Source organism: Diaphorina citri, unplaced genomic scaffold (genome assembly GCF_000475195.1).
Source record: "Diaphorina citri unplaced genomic scaffold, Diaci psyllid genome assembly version 1.1 scaffold47, whole genome shotgun sequence".
Classification (NCBI taxonomy): domain Eukaryota; kingdom Metazoa; phylum Arthropoda; class Insecta; order Hemiptera; family Psyllidae; genus Diaphorina; species Diaphorina citri.
Window position 1 is genome coordinate 366618 of NW_007377484.1, and position 26962 is coordinate 393579.

The 26962-nt window shown below is 36.0% G+C and overlaps 1 protein-coding gene across 1 annotated transcript in view; it reads right to left on the minus strand.

The window, feature by feature from the left end:
• LOC103515231 (nuclear hormone receptor FTZ-F1-like) overlaps positions 1-26962 on the minus strand; it is a 104929-nt gene that overhangs the window by 75470 nt on the left and 2497 nt on the right. The gene's annotated exons all lie outside the window — the stretch shown is intronic.

Below are 26962 nucleotides of genomic sequence, written 5' to 3' on the forward strand. Positions count from 1 at the left end.
AAGAGAAGGAAAAGTAGGAGGATGAGAATAGGGAGACGTAGAAAGAAAGAAGGATGCAGTGGCAGGATTAATGACAAGTGTAATTAAGAATCTCTTGCAAAAGATTGATATTTCGAATCCTTTCCTTCTGCTCCGAATCTTTACAATTTCACAATGTTGTGGCAATTTGGACCAAATATCTTGATGGACAGGAGGATGGGGTATTGGAACAAATTGCATTTAAATGGAAACTGGGATTCCAAACGTAAGACATTTTACGTGATCCGAAAGTTCATTGTTCATCAACCTCTCAACAAATGCAAATTAAAAAGATTTAAAATACAGATTCTTCGTCTTCAAGAATTCACTGATTACCCGATTTCACGATGATAAGCTAAAAGCTAACCACAAAATTTAACGTTGCATGAATCCTAGGGTCTTTACATAAAAAGAGAAACTGCTAATCCAATAACTTCTAGATGGGAAACTGAAAACAAAGGCTATATCCCATGTGGCTAAGTAAGCGGTTGTATAATCGGACATTTCACATTAAACTTATTTTCAATGGAAAGCAAAGATGTAACGCTCTTACTGATTCACCCTTTAGTTAGTGATAATAATAATGTTCACATTAAACTTATTTTCAATGGAAAGCAAAGATGTAACACTCTTACTGATTCACCCTTTAGTTAGTGATAATAATAATGTACACTAAGTACTTGATACCTACGTGTTCTGTGATATTGCAGCATGAGTATCTTTGTTGAAATCTGGCTGATTTATAAATCGTGTGTAGATTGCTATTGGTATATTGGGTACCTACTTTACTCAATCTCTTGAATTCTGTAAGGAGGGGTCACCATACCCAAAAGGGTTAATACATGAAAGAGATCTGAGCGCACGGCAGTGCGCCAGGCCAAGTTCCAGTAAGCACGCCTGTGTATCTTTACACGAACCGATTCGGCAGGTTTTTGATAATAATAATGTACAATAAGTACTTGATACCTACGTGTTCTGTGATGTTGCAGCATGAGTATCTTTGTTGAAATCTGGCTGATTTATAAATCGTGTGTAGATTGCTATTGGTATATTGGGTACCTCTACTTTACTCAATCTCTTGTATTCTGTAAGGAGGGGTCACCATACCCAAAAGGGTTAATACATGAAAGAGATATTTTGTTCAATGGGACCCAGCATTGGATTTCAAACCGAAGGGACAGCAGTTCGAATCCCGCCAGTGACATAAATCAATTGGGTCAAAAGAAGGCCATTTGTAAGATTAAATTCAAACAAATTGATATTTCTTAATAATTTATTGTTGTTAAATTTACTAGCTTTTTTTTTGTGCTACATTTGAATATTTTGAATGAAAAAATTAACATCGCAATAAAAAGAATTACGATTAAAACGAAATGTGAAAATGTAAAATAATGTACACAATACATCTAGAAAAAATAAAAACTAAGCATGCTAATGTTAATGTTAATACTACGTGCTGCCCTGGTAAGGGTACCCGGTGCCCTAGTAACCTAGATTATAAGGCGTTGTAAAATGCCTCATGATAATGATAATGACATAGTAGGAGAAAACCATTCCCTACTCCATACCATGGGGCTTTGAATACAACTTTCAAGCAAAATGAGGTCAGTGCATTAGAAAATGGAGAAAAAATAATCATAAGCTAACACAATTACTAACGAGTCAAATGGAAATAAATAACGAATATACATAGAAATAGGTACAGTAATATGTACACATAAGTAAAGAAATGTATCAGTAATATAGGGTAGATTACCTTTATGTTTCATGTACATTGCACTCATACAGTCAAACATCGATAATAGAGTACTGAAGGGATGGAATATTCATTTTCTCCACTATACTTGTAGTGAGGTAACTAGGTATGTATAAGAGGAGGGTTTGCTTTTTTTCTCTCTCCACAGGAGAGATTCTCCTGTTTTATTTTTGAGCTTTCTCATTTGAAAATTTAGGAAAGAGTTTGATTTATACCATTATCATTTGAGAGGATTTCGAAAAGAGAGAGAGAGAGAGAGAGAGAGAGAGAGATCTCAAACAAATTTATGAAATAATTTTCTCTAATATCCAGGTTAGACTGTAAAAAGGTGGGAGGTATAAAGGGTGCTATAGCAATCATAAGTAAGTATAGGTACATCATATGTAAGTATAGATGTAAATAGTGCATTACTATTCTATGTAAATACTGAATAGGTACTTACACACTGTATAGGGGTATGTTATAGATATTACAGCTTATTTTTATTTAAATTACACACAGAGTGTACCAATACTTCATGTTATACTATACAGAGTGTACCAATACTTCATATTATATTCTACAGAGTGATCATACATTAAAATTAAAGTCAAGTTTTATCCGCAATGAGAAAACTCGTTCATTCACAATGCGTTCACCTTATCAATAGAGAACAGTCAAAGTGTTAGTTATCATCTGAAACCGTTTGGGTATGCTTACATGTTAACAACACTTTAACACAACATTGTGTAGGATAAAAAGTATGCAATAAGTTACTTACGCCAATATCTTTCTACTACTTCAGAGCACAAAGTGAGACTGTTTTAAAAACATACCTGTAACACAGAAACAAAACAAGATGAATTAGCATATAGTTTCCAGATTTGTATTAATTGAGATATTTAAGGAAATGTCTTTTAGTTCAAGGTAAATATTAAAATAGAAATTAAAAGTAGGTTTAATAATAATAATAATGATTGCAAAAAGTTTGACATATGTGAACCAAGTTTCAATTCAATCAGCCCAATAAAAGGGACCCAAAGCGAATGCTTCCATGAAGAAATTCCTAGAATCCTCCTCACAGCTTACAGCATATACCCCCTAATGAATACGAAGGTGTTCACTGTTCATTAATAAATTGCAGCCTTAGATGCCCAGAACATGAATCAAAACCATCCAGTGATCACTAGGTAGTACAGCGAGTTATTATCACCATTAAGTGCGTGTCTATTACACAAACTTATAGTATCCCAATAACTCCATACATTCATACCACGCTATTCAGTAGCTCCTAGCACCGTATATCTATTTGACACTTTACGTACAATTTATATCAACAATTAAACCTCCTAGCATGGTTCCCATGAGAAAATTTATCTCGAAATCTGGAAATGGTCCAAAACAATTTTGTAATTGGGTGAACACGATGAATTTTGTATTTCAGTTTGTCATGAGATGAAGGATGTGGTGAATGTGGTGCCCCACACTGAGAAAAATAATTTTATTTTTTGGCATTCTAAGGGACAAAATAGACTGCTGAGGTCTATTCTTGAAGGGCGCAGCCTATTTTGTGCTAGTCAGATAATAGGGGAACTAGGATCATGTGGTGCCCCTTGTAGGAAAATTTTCTCTATACTTCTTGAACAAACGTTCTGAGTAAATGACTTTAATTCAGAAAAATAAGCAGCAAATTAAAAGTTCTATTTTTGGACAAGTTCAATGAGCAAGCCTAGAGACGCTATTATGAATCACCTTGGATAAAAATTTCTTATCAAGAAGTAAAAAGTTATTGGCCTAGATTCTTACATTGCAAATATTCAAATCTAATCAATCCTCACTATTTTCAAATCACAAATTTCACTAAATAGGAAATCTATGAGGAAACAAATTTGCAAATGTAATTCTTTATTGGGTTGAACATTGATAGGGGAATTCATTTCAAATCAATGGGGCTCAACCACTTTTTTTTTTCTTCGCTGATAAAGGAAGTTCGAAACACGCTGATTTCAATAGAAATGCTTAAAATTTCATGTATGAAATGGGGGTGCTAGTCAGATAATAGGGGAACTAGGATCATGTGGTGCCCCTTGTAGGAAAATTTTCTCTATACTTCTTGGCGGACATCCGGCGGCTAACATACTAAACTAGTCATACGTAGGTACTCCCTATATACTAAATAGCTATAGTCCTGCCATACACTTGTCACTCATTAATGATTTACTAGTCAGAGGGAAGAAACTTATGGTGCAGTGTGTGGTGCCCCTTCCACACACTTTGAGATTCAAGTTTCATTGTTTTGAATGATCGTAAAATGATTCGAAATTCAGAGAGGTGAGATATTACCAGTACTAGTGAGGGAAGAAACTTATGGTGCAGTGTGTGATGCCCCTTCCACACACTTTGAGATTCAAGTTTCATTGTTTTGAATGATCGTAAAATGATTCGAAATTCAGAGAGGTGAGATATTACCATGTCATATTAATTCATTAGTTGATTGAGGGAAGGAAAATCATTTTATAAAATTAAGTTCAAACAAATTTTAAGATTCAAGTGTAAGGGTTTTACAAAATTTACACTATACTAGATGTAGAGGTATGGTTTTCATTTAATCAAAGGTGTAACTGGTATGCAAGCTTACCTTTACAAATCAATATTAAGTATAATACAGCAAGTTATTATCACCATTAAGTGTGTGTCTATTACACAAACTTATAGAATCCTAATAACTCCATATATTCATACCACGCTGTTCAGTAGCTCCTAGCACCGTATATCTATTTGTCACTTTTACGTACAATTTATATTTATCAACAATTAAACCTCCTAGCATGGTTCCCATGAGAAAATTTATCTAGAAATCTGGAAATGGTCCAAAACAATTTTGTAATTGGGTGAACACGATGAATTTTGTATTTCAGTTTGTCATGAGATGAAGGATGTGGTGAATGTGGTGCCCCATGTATGAAATGGGGATGCTAGTCAGATAATAGGGGAACTAGGATCATGTGGTGCCGCTTGTAGGAAAATTTTCTTTGGTGCTTCTTGAACAAAAGTTTTGAGTAAATGACTTTAATTCAGAAAAATAAGGAGCAAATTAAAAGTTCTAATTTTGGACAAGTTCTATGAACCAGCCTGCCTAGGACGCCATTATGAATCACCTTTGATAAAAATTTCTTATCAAGAAGTAAAAAGTTATTGACCTAGATTCTTACATTGCAAATATTCAAATCTAATCAATCCTCACTATTCTCAAATCACAAATTTCACTAAATGGGAAATCTATGAGGAAACAAATTTGCAAATGTAATTCTTTATTGGGTTGAACATTGATAGGGGAATATTCTAGGTAAGTATCTTCATTTAATAGCACTGAACATAGTAATTATTTGTCTATACGTTTGGTCCCTTGGGTTCTGTCCCAATTAACAATCCACATACTCCAGCTACCAGTAGTTCTTTCCTTGCTCTTATAATAAGTTTTTCAACATTTCCCCCTTTCCATCGCATCGTCTGATACAGAGAATAAAGAAGAATACTCAGGTAATAAATATACAGTTGCACACGTAAGTCCCGCGGGATTTACAAGACTTGCACGTGGCGATACAACTTGCACAATAGGTACTCCCTGCATCCCACCAACACTCATTGTATTTCACACCTCGCATATAAAACCTACCTACATATCTATTGGTGAATGAGTATAGTACTACTTGCTTGTAGGTCTTGTATGCCAACTTACCAAGATGAAATAGATGAATAGGTAGATAGGTACTCGCTGTAATCTTTTGTTTCAAGTCGGAGTAAGCCTATAGAATCCCTACAGTATGATCGGGTTTATATTACAAAGCGTGCCGGTAGGAGCGCGCACGTCAAGAATTCAAGTGACCAACGCCGACGCGACGTCTCCCAATATCGGATAATAATAGATATTCCTGTGCCCATTTCAGTATCGAGATGGGCGATGACCCAAAATTCCTGCCTGACACACAATAGCCGATTGCCAGAAACGAAAACCCATCTATCTACAAAGTAGTCTATTAATTTTCAACAAACCTTCATTACATTGTCAGCCAAGACTCAAAAGTCCCCCTTATTATGTCAACAACGGTTCTTTGATACTTTCATGTTTTGTTAGTTCTTCCTCCTTTGTAAGCTCCTTTTCCACTCACCTCACCCTGTACTTCAATGAGAAATCATTCAATTGAGAAACATTTCTATCATTATTATCGGAGAAGAAATGTCATTTCGCTAATAACACGGCTGCCCTTTTTACTACGTGGACCTAAAAGCTGACAGACAGGGTGATACAAAGAAGTCGTATGACAAAGAGAAGAATGAAAAGAAACGGGATACTTGTAAAATGCATCGAAATGAAATATTTGTCATGGAAAAAAGTACAAGAAGAAATAGAAGAAGAGTATGTTGGACTTCTTTCTCTGCTTCTTCCTCTTAAATTCTAGAGTGTAATGTATTTCTAGTTACTTCCTCTGTTTTCTGTGTAGTGTTCTATGTACATGGTAGTGGTTCTAAGAATTTTAGAACTCACTGGGAAAAGGTCCCCATCGGGCCCAAAATGAGAAAATTTTAATTCAAAATGTATTGTACTGGATATTTTACCCAAATCTCATCTAAATGGCTAAAACATACCTAATAATATTTTCCAAACGGGATACTTTGTCAAGTAGCATTATAACTAGAGGTAGAATTGAATATACTATGTCTTCACTTGACTTGACTTGACATCCGGTTGACATAAAACTTCAATTTATTTCCACAAAGACGGAGTTGAGCCGCCACTCTGCTTCTCTCGATCGGTGCTGCCTCCTTTAGATAGCGAGAAACAAAACTTTGACTAGGTGTTGGGTTTTCAGGTCTAATTTTAACCTCCTTATACATCACATTATAGGTAGAGTGAAGTACAGCGCGCCAATCTTCCTGCACAAGTTTCGAATAATAGGCGAGTAGAATCTCTTCCTTTTTTTCCTCAAGTAAGATGTTCGACTGTGCCTCCCAGACGTTTCCAAAGTTCAGTTCAACCAGCTTATTCTTTAGAAGAGAGCACCAATTGTACTTGATTACATTGCAGCGACCTTTGAACGACATTTTAGGGGATTTAGGGACCGTTTTAGATGTTTTTGAGTGCGCCAATGCACTTTTTGGGTACTTTTACATCGGAATAGGACTCTATCTCGAAAAAAATTGTCATTTGGTTGAGCCCCTATAATTTTCGCGGGCAGCCATTTTTTCGTGATGACGTCAGTTCATGCGAGGTCGTAAACCATGGCTGCTTCAACGTTATTTTTTTGCGACCTTTCAGCGACATTTTAGGGGATTTAGGGACCGTTTCGGATGTTTTTGAGTGCGCCCGTTTCAACGTTTTTTTTTTTTTTGCGACCTTTGAGCGACATTTTAGGGGATTTAGGGACCGTTTTGGATGTTTTTGAGTGCGCCAATGCATTTTTTGGGTACTTTTACATCGGAATAGGACTCTATCTCGAAAAAAATTTCTTTGGTTGAGCCCCAATAGCACTGAACATAGTAATTATTTGTCTATATGTTTGGTCCCTCGGGTTCTGTCCCAATTAACAATCCACATGTTCCAGCTACCAGTAGTTCTTTCCTTGCTCTTATAATATGTTCTTCATCATTTCCCCCTTTCCATCGCATCATCTGATACAGTGAATAAAGAAGAATACTCAGGTAAGGTAATATACAGTATACAGTTGCACACGTAAGTCCCGCGGGATTTACAAGACTTGCACGTGGCGATACAACTTGCACAATAGGTACTCCCTGCATCCCACGTCTGATACAGTGAATAAAGAAGAATACTCAGGTAATATACAGTTGCACACGTAAGTCCCGCGGGATTTACAAGACTTGCACGTGGCGATACAACTTGCACAAAAGGTACTCCCTGCATCCCACTGTCCTCCTGGTGGATTTTTCCTTCCTTGAAGAAATTGATAGAAAGGGAGAAGAAGGAATTGGGAGGGAGGAAGAAAGGAGGGAGAAGGAAACGGGGAAAAGCACTCAGAAGATTTCGACTAATATCATTGTTTTGCATTTATTCGACAGCTCCAGGAATGCCTATACCATGGGGCTTTGAATACAACTTTCAAGCAAAATGAGGTCAGTCAGTGCATTAGAAAATGGAGAAAAAATAATCATAAGCTAACACAATTACTAACGAGTCAAATGGAAATACATAACGAATATACATAAGAAGTATACATAGAAATACAGTAATATGTACACATAAGTAAAGAAATTATCAGTAATATAGGGTAGATTACCTTTATGTTTCATGTACATTGCACTCGTACAGTCAAACATGGATAATAGAGTACTGAAGGGATGGAATATTCATTTTCTCCACTATACTTGTAGTGAGGTAGGTATAAGGAGGGTTTGCCTTTTTTCTCCACAGGAGAGATTCTCCTGTTTTATTTTTGGGCTTTCTATTTGAAAATTTAGGAAAGAGTTTGATTTATACCATTATCATTTGAGAGAGAGGGGGAGAGAGATCTCAAACAAATTTATGAAATAATTATCCAGGTTTGACTGTAGAAAGGTGGGAGGTATAAAGGGTGCTATAGCAATCATAAGTAAGTATAGGTACATCATAGGTAAGTACAGATGTAAATAGTGCATTACTATTCTATGTAAATACTGAATAGGTACTTGCAAACTGTATAGGGGTACATTATAGACTATAGAGATTACAGCTTATATGTATTTAAATTACACGCAGAGTGTACCAATACTTCGTATTATACTATACCTACAGAGTGTACCAATACCTCATATTATACTATACAGAGTGTGCCAATACTTCATATTATATTCTACAGAGTGATCATACATTAAAATTAAAATCAAGTTTTATCCGCAATGAGAAAACTCGTTCATTCACTAATTGAAATTGATTTCTAAAATTGAAATATTTTCGTAGAATGTCAAACTTTCTTGACTTGGCGGGACGGAGTTCTACCGCACTAATTAGTATTTTTGCAAGTCGATAATATTAACGTCCATTTATTTGAACTAACAACCAACTTCAGTAGCGATTGGTGGTTCGAGTTCCAGTCAAAAAATAAAATTCCCAAGCTGACACACAGTAAAATTCCTCCTTGTAATGTGATTTAACTAAAAGAAAGCCCCAGTGAAGAAGGTTTGGAACAACTTCAGAGTAAAAGACCGTTTGGGTATGCTCAGTGCTCACATGTTAACAACACTTTAACACAGCATTGTGTAGAAAAGCATGCTATAAGTTACTTACGCCAATACCTTTCTGCTACTTCAGAGCAAAAAGTGAGACTGTTTTAAAAACATACCTGTAACACAGAAACAAAACAAGATGAATTAGCATATAAAGTTTCCAGATTTGTATTAATTGAGATATTTGAGGAAATACCAATTAAAATGGAAATTAAAAGTAGGTTTAATAATAATAATGATTGCACTAGGTATAGAAAGTATAAAAATTAAAATTTCAGAGCCATGAATAGCGTTCAATAGTTCTCTGTTGACCTAATACCTACAACAGCAAAATATGAGGTAAAAATTCCAGGACCCCCAGTAGCTCCTAATTTAGGAACCCCTGTCCTACTCTTATTAGTGTAGAGGTATAGGTACTAGAGATACATACTAAATTAATACCTACAACAGCAAAATATGAGGTAGAAATTCCAGGACCCCCAGTAGCTCCTAATTTAGGAACCCCTGTCCTACTCTTATTACTGTAGAGGTGCGGACATCCGGCTAACATACTAAACTAGTCATACGTAGGTACTCCCTATATACTAAATAGCTATAGTCCTGCCATACACTTGTCACTCATTAATGATTTACTAGTCAGAGGGAAGAAACTTATGGTGCAGTGTGTGATGGATGCCCCTTCCACACACTTTGAGATTCAAGTTTCATTGTTTTGAATGATCGTAAAATGATTCGAAATTCAGAGAGGTGAGATATTACGAGAAAGAGGAGGAGAAGAAGGAAAAGAAAGAGAAGGAGGTGGGAGGTGAAGAAGAAGGAAGAGAAAGAGGAGGAGAAGAAGGAAAAGAAAGAGGAGGAGAAGAAGGAAAAGAAAGAGGAGGAGAAGAAGGAAAAGAAAGAGGAGGAGAAGGAGGGAGAGGAGAAAAGGAGAAGAATATTAGGGGAAAATTTTCTGCACATTCAAAAGGAAAGCATAATATTTTTCATACTTCTTGCCCTACCTATGTGTGGTTTCTACCTAGCTCTAGTAGTGCTATAGTGCTTAACATCCCCAAATATAGAAGCTTTGCATACTGATGTCACTCTAGTTAATTGAAATTGATTTCAAAAATTAAAATATTTTCGTAGAATGTCAAACTTTCTTGACTTGGCGGGACGGAGTTCTACCGCGCTAATTTGTATTTTTGCAAGTCGATAATAACATTCATTTATTTGAACTAACAACCAACTTGAGTAGCGATTGGTGGTTCGAGTTCCAGTCAAAAAAATAAAATTCCCAACCTGACACACAGTAAAATTCCTCCTTGTAATGTGATTTAACTAAAAGAAAGCCCCAGTGAAGAAGGTTTGGAACAACTTCAGAGTAAAACGAAAGAAGCAATGTGCAGTACAGCTCTGACCATGCTCCCCTCCCCTTCATTTAAATAAGCACTATAACAATACATAGTGAGTGTACATGTAAAATATGGACCCCAAACATGCGGTTACCTATAAGCTACTAGCTAGACGGTAATGAAACTTGGGTGGGGGGGAGTTAGGTAGGGTTATGGAGAGCGGATGTAAATATACATGCACTCGCAAAGCCAAGGTCGAAAGGTCAAATCCTGGAAAACTATTTTTCTTTTTAAGCAGTCATTCGTGTATAAGCTACTAGCTAGACGGTAATGAAACTTAGGTAGGGTTATGGAAAGCGGATGTAAATATACATGCACTCGCAAAGCCAAGGTCGAAAGGTCAAATCCTGGAAAACTATTTTTCTTTTTAAGCAGTCATTCGTTTTTTCCTTCTCCTTCTTCTTTTCTCTTCTTCCTCCTTTTCCCCTCCTCCTCTTCCTTTTCTTCTGTTTTCTGCTTCTCCTCCACTTCTTCCCCCTTCTTTCTTGTTCAAGTAGGTACCTACACTTCTCCTTTTCTTCTGTTTTCTGCTTCTCCTCCACTTCTTCCCCCTTCTTTCTTGTTCAAGTAGGTACCTACATAGAATTGTTATAGCATTTGCTATACTTCAAACGGTACTAAGGAGATTAGGTAGGTTTTCGTGTAAACATCGCTTTTTAATGAACTCTGCCGCGGTACCTACATAGATTTGTTATAGCATTTGCTATACTTCAAACGGTACTAAGGAGATTAGGTAGGTTTTCGTGTAAACATCGCTTTTTAATGAACTCTGCCGCGACATTTTTACATGAATTATTTTTATTACATTTGGATTGTGTTATTAATTCAAAATCCAAATGATTAAAATAATAATAATAATTGTAATTAAAGTTTTCAACAGCTTAAAATTTAAAATTTTCAACCTCATTAACAAGGTGAAAAATAAGCGCTGTTTTCAGGAAAAACACTTAAGCTCCTTAGACTGACCATTGGTCAAATTAGGACATAGACTCCCAATACAACATCAGAGTTTACTATAAGTATAAACAACTCTGTACGGATTTAACAACCCCAAGGCAACTTAACTCCAAAGGTAACCAACAGCTTAAAATTTAAAATTTTCAACCTCATTAACAAAGGGGAAAAATAAGCGCTGTTTTCAGGAAAAACACTTAAGCTCCTTAGACTGACCATTGGTCAAATTAGGACATAGACTCCCAATACAACATCTGAGTTTACTATAAGTATAAACAACTCTGTACGGATTTAACCATTTAACAACCCCAAGGCAACTTAACTCTAAAGGTAATAACACCTCTGTACGGATTTAACAACCCCAAGGTAACATAACTGTACCGTAATAACACCAAGGTAATACGGTACATACCGGGGTAAGGTTAGGAAAACACACACATCATGTAAGGCCACAGTGAATCTAAAGGTAATAACACCTCTGTACGGATTTTACAACCCCAAGGTAACATAACTGTACGATATTAACACCAAGGTAATACGGTACATACCGGGGTAAGGTTAGGAAAACACACACATCATGTAAGGCCACAGTGAATGAATGACCCTGTAATGTGTGCATACATAATTCTCTCATATGTTAATCATATGGATGTATGTCATGGCTAATAGGATTCATACAACTCACAATACAGGGTGTGCCATCCGACCACGGGGTGGAAAATTTACCAATTGAAGAAGAATAAGAAAAAAACTTTACCTCTTAGAGCCCGGTCCCACTTTCTTTCCAAATGTACTGTAGGCGAAATCTAATTTAAATGCACTATTGCACTACACACAACACGATTTCTTTTTTCCGAGCGACAAGTAGGAATGGGCTCTTAGATCATCATGAAGAAAGAAAATGTTAAATGCATATTAGGCCTATTGATTTCATGAAGTAAAACTATCTCCACCTCGAAATAAGGCTACTTATCTTTATATGTCACTATTGGGACTCTAATCCCAGTCTCCCGGGTTACCAGTCCACTGTTCTATCCCTAAGCTATTATGGGACTACCTGAACATCTTAGATACACTATTGCTATATCAATGGTTCTACAAATAATAATCTCTCACACAAAGAGCTTTACCCACCCCGTAGAAACTGTACATGCAGCAAGTAAATATATACAGGGTGTCCCGCGAACGACTGTACAACGCCCGAGGGTTGATGCAGGACCTAAAGGGCTACCAGAAAAATCTATCTGGACAGATCCGATTTTCAACAGGGGCGGAGTTATGAAGGATTTTCTGTTTTTCAACATTTTTCATACCTTGCCCCCTTAAAAAGCCTTTATCTCTTGAACCAATAAAGATAATAAAAAACTGATTGCACCATTGAAAAGAACACAAAAATTGCTAACAGATAAGATTCCCTGTTTTGGTTAAACCCTCCCTCAAACACAACCAGAGGCTTGAGAAAAAGATTTTTTTGTATCTCTTTAAAAACTACCATTTTTTCAATTCGATTTTTCTTCAAGTTTCCACTGAAACCCATTGAATTTCTCCTGCGATATTTCCCTGTCCCTGAAAGATTTCTATTCTATTATTCCCATTATGAAAGAAAGACTGAAGGATCAGCCTGTGGTTACTTCCGTAAGTATCCAGTATCTTATGTGGTTTCTTTTGAAAATCGTTCATTGTTCATCAACCTCTCAACAAATGCAAATTAAAAAGATTTAAAATACAGATTCTTCGTCTTCAAGAATTCACTGATTACCCGATTTCACGATGATAAGCTAAAAGCTAACCACAAAATTTAACGTTGCATGAATCCTACTTTACATATAAAGAGAAACTGCTAATCCAATAACTTCTAGATGTGGGAAACTGAAAACAAAGGCTATATCCCGTGTGGCTAAGTAAGCGGTTGTATAATCGGACATTTCACATTAAACTTATTTTCAATGGAAAGCAAAAATGTAACGCTCTTACTGATTCACCCTTTAGTTAGTGATAATAATAATAATGTACACTAAGTACTTGATACCTACGTGTTCTGTGATGTTGCAGCATGAGTATCTTTGTTGAAATCTGGCTGATTTATAAATCGTGTGTAGATTACTATTGGTATATTGAGTACCTACTTTACTCAATCTCTTGTATTCTGTAAGGAGGGGTCACCATACCCAAAAGGGTTAATACATGAAAGAGATTTTTTTTCAATGGGACCCAGCATTGGATTTAAAACCGAAGGGACAGCAGTTCGAATCCCACCAGTGACATAAATCAATTGGGTCAAAAGAAGGCCATTTGTAAGATTAAGTTCAAACAAATTGATATTTCTTAATAATTTATTGTTGTTAATCCATTTGACAAGGGATCGCATTGTACCCTGGAAAGAGTGCTTTCGTACTCCTTCAAGGAACATGCTTTTACATCCTTGCCTATCCAGGAACGAAAAGGGCTCGATCAGAAAAACTTCCGCCCTGGGTGGGATTCAAACACAGCGCCTCCGAATTGAGAGTCAGAGCTATATCCAGGAACGAAAAGGGCTCGATCAGAAAAACTTCCGCCCTGGGCGGGATTCAAACACAGCGCCTCCGAATTGAGAATCAGAGCTCTTGACCACTCGGTATAGAGGTGGGCAAGGGTAACAATCATGAAGTATTACGCTAACCTAAGTAATTTCCATGTTGATATTTCCATCCCTCGCCACATATTTCCGCCCCTGACATTAACATAGGGGAGGGGATAGTGGAGAGGGAGGGGTTACTGTAATTCTCTCCACCTTGAAATGTACAATGGTGTGGTTAATGATGAATTGATATTCGACCTCAATATTACCAAATCAACCTCAGTGTATGCTCCTTGATTTCCTTACAACAATGAAGCAGAAGAGGAAAACCAACAGTCCAACCTCAGCGCATGCTCCTTGATTTCCTTATAACAATGAAGGAGAAGAGGAGGAGGAGAAGAATAGTATGTATTATCTCCTGAAGGAATGCAAGAAGAAGAAGAAGAAGAAGGAGGAGGAGGCAAAGGCAAAGGAGGAGGAGGCAAAGGCAAAGGAGGAGGCGAAGGCAAAGGAGGAGGAGGCAAAGGCAAAGGAGGAGGAGGCAAAGGCAAAGGAGGAGGCGAAGGCAAAGGAGGAGGAGGCGAAGGCGAAGGCAAAGGAGGAGAAGGAGGAGGAGGAAGAGGCTCAAAGTACATAGAGTTCTAAGAATTAAAAAAGAAGAAGGTTATCTGAGGTCAAGGAAAAAAACACGACGTAAAAAGTTAGCGAAAATTTGAAGGTTGCATGCAGTCAGAATTTTCTTCTAGTGGAGGGAGAAAGAGGAGGAGAAGAAAGAGAAAGAGGAGGAGAAGAAGGAAAAGAAAGAGAAGGAGGTGGGAGGTGAAGAAGAAGGAAGAGAAAGAGGAGGAGAAGAAGGAAAAGAAAGAGAAAGAGGAGGAGAAGAAGGAAAAGAAAGAGGAGGAGGAGAAGAAGGAGGAGAAGGAGGGAGAGGAGAAAAGGAGAAGAATACTAGGGGAAAATTTTCTGCACATTCAAAAGGAAAGCATAATATTTTTCATACTTCTTGCCCTACCTATGTGTGGTTTCTACCTAGCTCTAGTAGTGCTATAGTGCTTAACATACCCAAATATAGAAGCTTTGCATACTGATGTCACTCTAGTTAATTGAAATTGATTTCAAAAATTAAAATATCTTCGTAGAATGTCAAACTTTCTTGACTTGGCGGGACGAAGTTCCACCGCGCTAATTAGTATTTTTGCAAGTTGATAATAACATCCATTTATTTGAACTAACAACCAACATCAGTAGCGATTGGTGGTTCGAGTTCCAGTCAAAAAATAAAATTCCCAAACTGACACACAGTAAAATTCCTCCTTGTAATGTGATTTAACTAAAAGAAAGCCCCAGTGAAGAAGGTTTGGAACAACTTCAGAGTAAAAAGAGAGAGAGAGAGAGAGATTGGTTAAAGATGATGCAGGCAGCAAAGGCAATTCCCATTGCCAGGTTCCTATTGATGGTTGGGAAAACTTTAGAGCGCTTTACATGTAAGGCTAAAAACAGACTGCAGAGGAGAGCAAAGAGCATTTGGCTCTCAGTTCTATGCGGTTTGAAGTCGTCAACTCGTCACTTCTTTCTACCTGCTCAATGCTCGCAGCTCTGTTTTTAGCCCAACATGTAAGATGACTAGTCAAAATATTGGGCTCTATTGACTGTTCTACTCATTCTCACTGGAAAGATTATGGAACCCAGTGGCCTCCAGGTAAGTTCCTACCTTATTATGTGTTAAATCATACGTGAACAAGTATTATGATCCAAATGCTCGCAGCTCTGTTTTTAGCCCAACATGTAAGATGACTAGTCAAAATATTGGGCTCTATTGACTGTTCTACTCATTATGATCCAAATGAGAAGTTATGTGTTGGGTTTAATTTTAGAATGTGTAACCAAGTAGTCTCAAACAATGGTTAATATAGATAGAACCAAAAGTTAAAGTACATGATGCTGGTTTAGACTGATTTGAAAGTTGAAGTACATTTTGGAATCCAACATAATGCAGACAGGAAAAATTCCTGACGGTAAGGTACTTCAGAATGCTTTACCTCACTTTTGCGGGAGCAGAAGAGTATAGATAGAGCCAAAAGTTAAAGTACATGATGCTGGTTTAGGTTTAGACTGATTTGAAAATTGAAGTATATTTTGGAATCCAACATAATGCAGACAGGAAAAATTCCTGACGGTAAGGTACTTCAGAATGCTTTACCTCACTTTTGCGGGAGCAGAAAAACAGGCGTAGAGTCACCTCAACTTTACCAAGGTTGATATTTAAGGACCTTCTGGTTATTTGAGTACATTGAAAGATGTATATGATGTACGTGTCATACCTACAATGAAGAAGCTAAACAGAAAAATATATGTATAACTTTCCAAAATCCTGATGAACACCGTCCTCTGCACTTTCCAGTCACCCTGTCCAAATCCCATTGTTCTATATTCACCTCTTCTGATCTTACTCATTGCTCATTGTTTGAACTTCCAACTTCTAGTCTTAGCCCCCTTGCTGACGAGTTGTGCTTCCAGGGCGAAATGACGTATCCAAGGATTACGTACAGGATAAGGGAGTACCTTGAAAGATGTATATGATGTACGTGTCATACCTACAATGAAGAAGCTAAACAGAAAAATATAACTTTCCAAAATCCTGATGAACACCGTCCTCTGCACTTTTCAGTCAACCTGTCCAAATCCCATTGTTCTATATTCACCTCTTCTGATCTTACTCATTGCTCATTGTTTTAACTTCCAACTTCTAGTCTTAGCCCCCTTGCTGACGAGTTGTGCTTCCAGGGCGAAATGACGTATCCAAGGATTACGTACAGGATAAGCTATTACGGATTAGGTGCTTTGATTCTTCCTAGATGTCACAACAGAATGCCTGCCAGACACTGACGTAATTCAACACTCATTGTATTTCACACCTCGCATATAAAACCTACCTACATATCTATTGGTGAATGAGTATAGTACTACTTGCTTGTAGGTCTTGTATGCCAACTTACCAAGATGAAATAGATGAATAGGTAGATAGGTACTCGCTGTAATCTTTTGTTTCAAGTCGGAGTAAGCCTATAGAATCCCTACAGTATGATCGGGTTTATATTACAAAGCGTGCCGGTAGGAGCGCGCACGTCAAGAATTCAAGTGACCAACGCCGACGCGACGTCTCCCAATATCGGATAATAATAGATATTCCTGTGCCCATTTCAGTATCGAGATGGGCGATGACCCAAAATTCCTGCCTGACACACAATAGCCGATTGCCAGAAACGAAAACCCATCTATCTACAAAGTAGTCTATTAATTTTCAACAAACCTTCATTACATTGTCAGCCAAGACTCAAAAGTCCCCCTTATTATGTCAACAACGGTTCTTTGATACTTTCATGTTTTGTTAGTTCTTCCTCCTTTGTAAGCTCCTTTTCCACTCACCTCACCCTGTACTTCAATGAGAAATCATTCAATTGAGAAACATTTCTATCATTATTATCGGAGAAGAAATGTCATTTCGCTAATAACACGGCTGCCCTTTTTACTACGTGGACCTAAAAGCTGACAGACAGGGTGATACAAAGAAGTCGTATGACAAAGAGAAGAATGAAAAGAAACGGGATACTTGTAAAATGCATCGAAATGAAATATTTGTCATGGAAAAAAGTACAAGAAGAAATAGAAGAAGAGTATGTTGGACTTCTTTCTCTGCTTCTTCCTCTTAAATTCTAGAGTGTAATGTATTTCTAGTTACTTCCTCTGTTTTCTGTGTAGTGTTCTATGTACATGGTAGTGGTTCTAAGAATTTTAGAACTCACTGGGAAAAGGTCCCCATCGGGCCCAAAATGAGACGAGAAAGCCAGCCGTTCCGAGAACGAACATTATCCCATCAGGATAAAATCCGCCCCGGGCGGAAATCGAACCCGCGGCCTAGCGCTTACAAGGCAGCTGCACTACCAACTAAGCTAACTAAGCTGGCCATGTTAAACCTCGCTTGAATGAGAATGATAGGTTATGTTATGTATGTTAGAATAGGAGCTACATGACGCATGTAATAGACAACACGTGGATGCTAACTAGGCTGGCCAAGTTAAACCTCGCTTGAATGAGAATGATAGGTTATGTTATGTATGTTAGAATAGGAGCTACATGACGCATGTAATAGACAACACGTGGATCAAATTAACAATAGCTAACAAATTTCCAACACTACGGAATTGGGCGTGCGAAAAATTAATTGATTATGTATGTAGAGGTATATTATGCTCTGTATTTGAATATTCGCTAGTTTTGACCCAACCAAGGTACTATAGGAGCAAAACTCGGAAAAGAATTTATCTAAGTACTGGAAAGCTGTTGATATCCTCCCTGAAGAATCTGAAAACCTGGTCTTAGCCACATCAACAAATAAGCTGATGATAACTTATGTAGGTCTATGCATGATACATACATACATACATACATACATACATAGGTACCTTGCTTATTTTAGTACACAATTGATAAAAGAGATCAAAAATCGAATAATTTTAAGAAGTCATTTGTATAATTTGTCTTACCTGTCTTTACTTTTTATTAATTTTATGTTTGAAAGGACAATTTTTTTCTTCATTTGGAAAGCGATGTGCTCGGAGCATCCACAGACACAAATGACATTTGTCAACAAAAACATATTTTCTCCAACCAATGCACCAAGAAATACAATAACATTCACACAAAAACCTTCCTTCCTTTCTTTGGCTCTCATCTACCCAAACCCCACTGTCTGTCTATTCTCACAGACCTTTGTTGGAGAACCATGGAAAGGGTTTTGTCTCGCTGGAGGACGTAAAACTGAGACAAAACCAGCCCTGTCAAGCCACAGACAATAACACTGGCTCTTTTGAGGGTACCTTACTATTGGAGAAAAACTCGGAAAAGAATTTACTGGAAAGCTGTTAATATCCTCCCTGAAGAATCTGAAAACCTGTATTGTTTTGTACAAAGCTAAATATTGAGAAATCACATTGACTGAAAACCTGGTCTTAGCCACATCAACAAATAAGCTGATGATAACTTATGTAGGTCTATACATGATACATAGGTACCTTGCTTATTTTAGTACACAATTGATAAAAGAGATCAAAAATCGAATAATTTTAAAAAGTCATTTGTATAATTTGTCTTACCTGTCTTTACTTTTTATTAATTTTATGTTTGAAAGTACAATTTTTTTCTTCATTTGGAAAGCGATGTGCTCGGACCATCCACAGACACAAATGACATTTGTCAACAAAAACATATTTTCTCCAACCAATGCACCGAGAAATACAATAACATTCACACAAAAACCTTCCTTCCTTTCTTTGGCTCTCATCTACCCAGACCCCACTGTCTCTGTCTATTCTCACAGACCTTTGTAAGAGAACCATGGAAAGGGTTGGTTTGGGTTGTAATTGTGAAGGTACCATCTACCATGGGTACCATCATCACTCTCTAAAATCTAAACACGATAACAAACCATTAGGTAGTCTATGAGTGTAGACTTTGAAATGATCAAACAACCCAAAATGGCGAAAAAGAAAAATAGGGAAATGTTGTTTTTTCCAATTTCAACTGGTCTTTCCAACCTTGGTTTACAAGAGCATGACTGTTCATAAAATACAGGAATTTCAGGAAAAAAAGTTCTCCCTAGATTGTAAAAAAAAACACATTCGGGAAAAGTGAAGTGAAAAAAATCTAGAGTGGAGTGCATAAATTTCAAACAGCTATCGGTGGTTCTATAGTTTCCATACCGTATACACACAACCTCAATAGTAAAACATAAAAACCTCGTAGTGAACGGCATGTTATGAGTCCCCCTACATGGGCCCCCCATTCATGCTATAGAGTATCTTCAAGTGAATAAGCAGCATACTGTGGCATGACTAGGGAATCAGCTATTCAAACTATGCTAACGTCTGATCGTCAAAAGCTCTACAAATGGAACATGGGAGTCGCATCTACTAAAAATAAAGTTTAATTCAAATAAACATCAGAGAGATATAATTTAAAAAAGATATTTAACAAACTGCTCTGAATACAGATTATTACAGATGAAGTTATTAGTAGTAGATGCAGTTACTACTTAGGCTCTTAATAAAGTGAACCATGTTCTCCTTGTAGTTGATATGGAGCTATAAAAAAAAGTTACTCAGCCTATTGTTTCAAAAGCTCGCAACCAAATCTCTAATGAAGAAGTTGATGTACTAAAACCCAACAACAAGCTAGTTACTCAGCCTATTGTTTCAAAAGCTCGCAACCAAATCTCTAATGAAGAAGTTGATGTACTAAAACCCAACAACAAGCTAAAAAGTCACAATTGTATAGTAAGGGTGATTGTCAAACTGGGACATATGTGTAATTCGAACATCAACACTATTCCCAACATCAAGACTATAAAGAACAAAAAAAATATCAATAAACAATCTTGTAAATGTAAACTCGTAGATTCAGACAAGAGTACATTGAAGCATACAAAAGTTTCCTGCTAGGACTATGAGTTGCACGTGCATTAGTGTAATTGATAAGCAAGATCCCGTAGTATATTGATAAGCAAGATCCCGAGTACGTTCTAGTGATAGTGATAGTGAACTACAAACTGCATCACAGTGAACGTCATTCACAACTGCAGCAGCCTTGAGAAGAAAGTAGTTCGCCATACTCCAAGGACTTGGTGTCCTTGATATGGCGAAGACTATTACCACACAGACTAGTCAAGGTCTTACCACTCACTATACCTGTATTATGTATTATGCTAGCACTTTCCTCGTGTCTAGAGGTGCTTGGTATGCTCTGAATGTGATGAAACTGAAAGTGAAATGATATTCAGGATAATAATGGTACTCCTAATGATTGAGGACAATTTACCGGGACCAGGTTCAAGATCGTGATGCAAAATTTGATCTAGAGGCCATTCCACGAAGATCCTGCAAAATTTACACTTTGTATTTTTGCTTGCAGATATCTGATTGTGATTAGTACGGACTGGAGAGCCAGCTCAGGATAATAATGGTACTCCTAATGATTGAGGACAATTTACCGGGACTAGGTTCGTGATGCAAAATTTGATCTAGGGGCCATTCCACGAAGATCCTGCAAAATTTACACTTTGTATTTTTGCTTGCAGATATCTGATTGTGATTAGTACGGACTGGAGAGCCAGCTAGGGGCCATTTCACGAAGATCCTTCAAAATTTACTCTTTGCACTTTGTATTTTTGCTTGCAGATATCTGAATTGATTAGTACGGACTGGGGAGCCAGCCGAAACGCTGACAACAGATTGGAGAAAATTTGCCAAGGAACTTTTTGCAACAGATAGGTAAAATATCTTCATAGCAATGTTATAATCATATCTATTACTCAAAAGAAACGTGGATTCTCCTAAAATTCGACTTCGTATTACTCAAGGATCCTTTCAACAAACAGGAAGTAACGCTAAATACGTCTGTAATATTACCACGAAATGAATTCGGTACCTTGCTTATTTTAGTACACAATTGATAAAAGAGATCAAAAATCGAATAATTTTAAGGTAGTCTATGAGTGTAGACTTGGAAATGATCAAACAACCCAAAATGACGAAAAAGAAAAATAGGGAAATGTTGTTTTTCCAATTTCAAGGAAATGATCAAACAACCCAAAATGACGAAAAAGAAAAATAGGGAAATGTTGTTTTTCCAATTTCAACTGGTCTTTCCAACCTTGGTTTACAAGAGCATGTTCATAAAATACAGGAATTTTAGGAAAAAAAGTTCTCCCTAGATTGTAAAAGAAAAAACACATTCGGGAAAAGTGAAATGAAAAAAATTTAGAGTGGAGTGCATAAATTTCAAACAGCTATCGGTGGTTCTATTTCTATAGTTTCTATACCGTATACACACAACCTCAATAGTAAAACATAAAAACCTCGTAGTGAACGGCATGTTATGAGTCCCCCTACATGGGCCCCCCATTCATGCTATAGAGTATCTTCAAGTGAATAAGCAGCATACTATTCAAACTATGCTAACGTCTGATCGTCAAAAGCTCTACAAATGGAACATGGGAGTCGCATCTACTAAAAATAAAGTTTAATTCAAATAAACATCAGAGAGATATAATTTAAAAAAGATATTTAACAAACTGCTCTGAATACAGAGTATTACAGATGAAGTTATTAGTAGTAGATGCAGTTACTACTTAGGCTCTTAATAAAGTGAACCATGTTCTCCTTGTAGTTGATATGGAGCTATAAAAAAAGTTACTCAGCCTATTGTTTCAAAAGCTCGCAACCAAATCTCTAATGAAGAAGTTGATGTACTAAAACCCAACAACAAGCTAAAAAGTCACAATTGTATAGTAAGGGTGATTGTCAAACTGGGACATATGTGTAATCCAAACATCAACACTATTCCCAACATCAAGACTATAAAGAACAAAAAATATCAATAAACAGTCTTGTAAATGTAAACTCATACCTAGATTCAGACAAGCGTACATTGAAGCATACAAAAGTTTCCTGCTAGGACTATGAGTTGCACGTGCAGTAGTGTAATTGATAAGCAAGATCCCGTAGTATATTGATAAGCAAGATCCCGAGTACGTTCTAGTGATAGTGATAGTGAACTACAAACTGCATCACAGTGAACGTCATTCACAACTGCAGCAGCCTTGAGAAGAAAGTAGTTCGCCATACTCCAAGGACTTCGTGTCCTTGATATGGCGAAGACTATTACCACACAGACTCGCTTTTTATTATTTGTATAAAGTGTGATTTTAGCATATTAGTCCATTTAGAAAGACTGCAAATTTCGTTTTAACTGCACATAATAATGTACTTGGACTACTTGATGAATGTGTTATGTATAATAAAGAACTGTAATAAAACATTGAACATCTCAGAGAGACTGAAAGAACACAAGACAATCTACTTGAGCATCTGGTTGCCTGGCTCCCGAAAATTAATAAAAAACTAATTAACTATCCATGCGACATGTCTCACAAAAAGTGACGTCACTATATGAGTACTAAATGACCAATAGCATTAGAACTAACATTATTACATATTTTTTAGTAGTGTATTTTATTCTAAAATTTATTCAAGCTGTAGATAAATGAGATGCAACTTTTTATTGTTCGTATTCCATCATTCGTTTTGATATTTGTTTGTTTATGATTTAATTTTTCTTTACGACAATTTCACAATGTGTTCATGAGATTAGCCACGTTGTTCGCTACATTGTACTGTGTTATTAATGTTATTATCATTAAACCCAGCTTATTATAGAGGATTTTACTACTTTGTAATGTGTCTCTACCATGGCAACATTGCATAGTGTAATGCATTGACATCTATTATTATTAGTGTACACAGTGTTCCTAAGCAGGCCCAGGGTTATGAAATTTAGCAAATGTAAAGAAACCATTTGTAAACCTTGTATATATTTCTGAATAGCAATATAACTGGATGATAATTGTTTTCCAGCACCAAAATTTCATTAAATTCATTTCATTACGCCTTTAATTATTCACTTCTTATAGCGTTATTTACCCCTTTCACATCTACAGTTAAAACAGTAAGTCAATGGCTTTGACTCTGGTCAAAAGGTGTTCATGAGATTAGCCACGTTGTTCGCTACATTGTACTGTGTTATTAATGTTATTATCATTAAACCCAGCTTATTAGAGGGGATTTTACTACTTTGTAATGTGTCTCTACCATGGCAACATTGCATAGTGTAATGCATTGACATCTATTATTATTAGTGCACACAGTGTTCCTAAGCAGGCCCAGGGTTATGAAATTTAGCAAATGTAAAGAAATTATTTGTAAACCTTGTGCATGTTTGCGAAAAGCAATATTACTGGATGATAATATTGTTTTCCAGCACCAAAATTTCATTAAATTCATTTCATTACGCTCTTAATTATTCACTTCTTATAGCGTTATTTACCCCTTTCACATCTACAGTTAAAACAGTAAGTCAATGGCTTCGACTCTGGTCCAAAGTAAAAACAAAACAACACCAATATAATAAATCATAAGGAATGGAATTTGCTTTGTCCTACAAAGAAAAGCTGAAATTTATGTTCATTTCATTTTCGGTGGTAACTTGGAAAGGAATCAAGTGCCGGTATTGTGAATTAGTAAAGTTTAGATATACACTAACCTCCATGATTTTATCTACATACATCGTATACTTAGTCTACTTTCCGTGTACGTATATGATAAAGAAAACGTATACCTACGAGTATAATAACATGTTTCCTCAAGTAAAGTCCATAGACAGAATGTAAAATAAAGCTCAAAACGCTTCAGAGCTCATTTCTGGACATCGTCAACAACGTACGAGTACTTGTGTACATGTTAGTAGAAGCAAAGTTTGATAATAAATCCAACCAGCCTTGTGGATCTTTTACTGAAATGGTGGATGTGTCTATTTCACATATTCCAGGGGGAGCGAAGCTCGGCCAGCTTTACCTTTTTGGTTATTTTTTATGAATAATAAATCCCTATCCTGAATTTCGTATTGAAGGATGTTTATCTGATCCTGGGATTATTTCACAAGAATATTCTGTACCTACTTGTTGTGTGGGTTTTGTTCAAAGGAATAATAAAGTATGTGCATCACTCACCTTCTAGTTTCATTCCCATTTCATGGACTGCAGAAGAAAGAAGACACAGTTTAGGAAACATTGAGAAGTAACTTTCAAGATGACAAGCGAACAGAAGAACAGAACAAATTTATTTAATGAAGATTTTCATTTATTTAATTCAAATCCCATTAAAATATCTCATTAGTGTCTCTATTCCGGTAAAGACCTTAGGGTGCATGCAACGGTTGCAATTGCAACATTTCCACTCTTTTCGATCCGTTACCTTTGTTATTTCTTCTACACCCTCATGAAAAATTAACATTAATAAAATATGTATTATCTATCTACATATTATCCAAATAATAAAAAGTCTGCAGCAGGTGTTTCATCATTAATCAAATAAAGAAAAAAGATTTCTCATAGCTACTCCATCGCAGTTGATTTCAAATTTATGAATTATTCTTATTTATTTATTGTATATTCTTTTAATCGATGTGGGCATTGTTAAATTCCGAACTTTTTTTCTCTTTTTACACTTATTAAAAAAAAAAACATGCAACTTCTAAATTAGGTACTAATAATTAAATATGTAATTAAATGCCAACAATTAATTATTAGTTAATTTAACTATTAACAATAAAAAAATAATTAAATATTTATTTGAACTAATTTCTAATAAAGAAAGTGTCTGTAAATATGTATGCTGTATACTACTTGTTTCTACTGCTCAGAGGTGACTCAGAAAGTCTGTGCAACCAGTAGATACTTTACCTTAGAACTCGATATAGTTCATCATCTGCTCAAAAAAGGCACAGAACCGAAGACCTAATCGAGTGGGATCAAACACAAGAACATTTGCAATTGTTCTTTCACTGATTCCTTATCACTGAATTTGAAAGTTAGGACCACACGTAGGACCGAAGATAATTTGATTCCATTTTCCCCGAAACCAAATCCTTCTCGTGGAAGTGAGAGGGTTTCGGTTAGGTTCCAAGTTCTAGAATATGGCAAACTGTGCCACAGTGAAACACCAAAACACCTAAGTACCTACAAGTACATTGTTTTGTGAAATTGTCCTGAATTTATTTCGATTAAATTCAGCAAAAAGCCTAAAGGAACGTTTAACTGATTGCGTATGATAACATTTGGTTTAGTTAGATATTTGCTAGCATATCTACACAAGCATTAGGCAGGTATGTAGCTAGTGTAGACGTTTCGTAGACACATTCTTGTCATTCTCCGGTGATTATGGCATAACAAGTTTAGTCAATTTCACCTGTAATGTTCTACAAGCTTTATAATTTGTGTATGCTATATTTTGTTTGGACAAACAACTTCGGTTATGGGCGCTATCGTCTTAAGTTCAATAAAGTTTCTTCAATAAATCAATAGCTTATGAATATTTACTTGGATATAATAAATATGCATACCTCAGCAGTTGCTGAATTGGGGTCTTGGGCTTGAGCTTTGGCATATAGGTATTTCAAATGGGAAGAACTTAAAAATACCTACTTCATGTATAATGGTTTTATTCATAGGTAGGATTACTCTTTGTATGTTTTTCTAAACTTATAAGTAGGTATGTATTGTATTGTGCCTTTAAATGACCACCAAATAAAGGTTTATTTATTTATTTATAATAAATATGAACCAATGTTGATTGTTGATACTGTGGAACAATAGAGATACCTACATTATGATCCTCTTCAACTATTGGTAATATTTGAAAATACCTAAAATGTTTTAAATTAAAGGGGAAAACCCTTTCCTTGGAAAGAATTGAGAAGCTTTGAAATGACTCTCCATTATGACCAAACAACAAATACATAGAACCCCTAGGTAATATTAGTCCAAAATCTAATTTTCAAAAACAGTACGTTTTAAGAAAAAGAAGCTTTTGTTACAAAGAATAAATATTGAATAAACAGTGAATTAAATTTGTCGGTTTCGAGATGTATAGAATTATTTAATTTTCGATCCGTTACCTTTGTTATTTCTTCTACACCCTCATAAAAAATTAATATTAATAAAATATGTATTATCTATCTACATTCTACATATTATCCAAATAATAAAAAGTCTACAGCAGGTGTTTCATCATTAATCAAATAAATAAAAAAGATTTCTCATAGCTACTCCATCGCAGTTAATTTCAAATTTATGAATTAGGTATTCTTATTTATTTATTGTATATTCTTTTAATCGATGTGGGCATTGTTAAATTCCGAAATAATTCAATACTTTTTTTCTCTTTTTACACTTATTAAAAAAAAAAAAAAAAAAAAAAAAAAAAAAAACAAACTTCTAAATAAGGAAAAAAAATATTAATTTATATGGCCTTATTTAGGGACCTGGAACAGTCTAGCCAATAGTTTTTCTTAAGATTTTGAATTCGGATAGGAGATATTATTTATTTATAAATAAGCAGAAAGTAACAATTTATCAATTGGCGGTTTAGAATTGGATGGTGTGTTAATTGGAAGCAATCTAGAATTTAATGT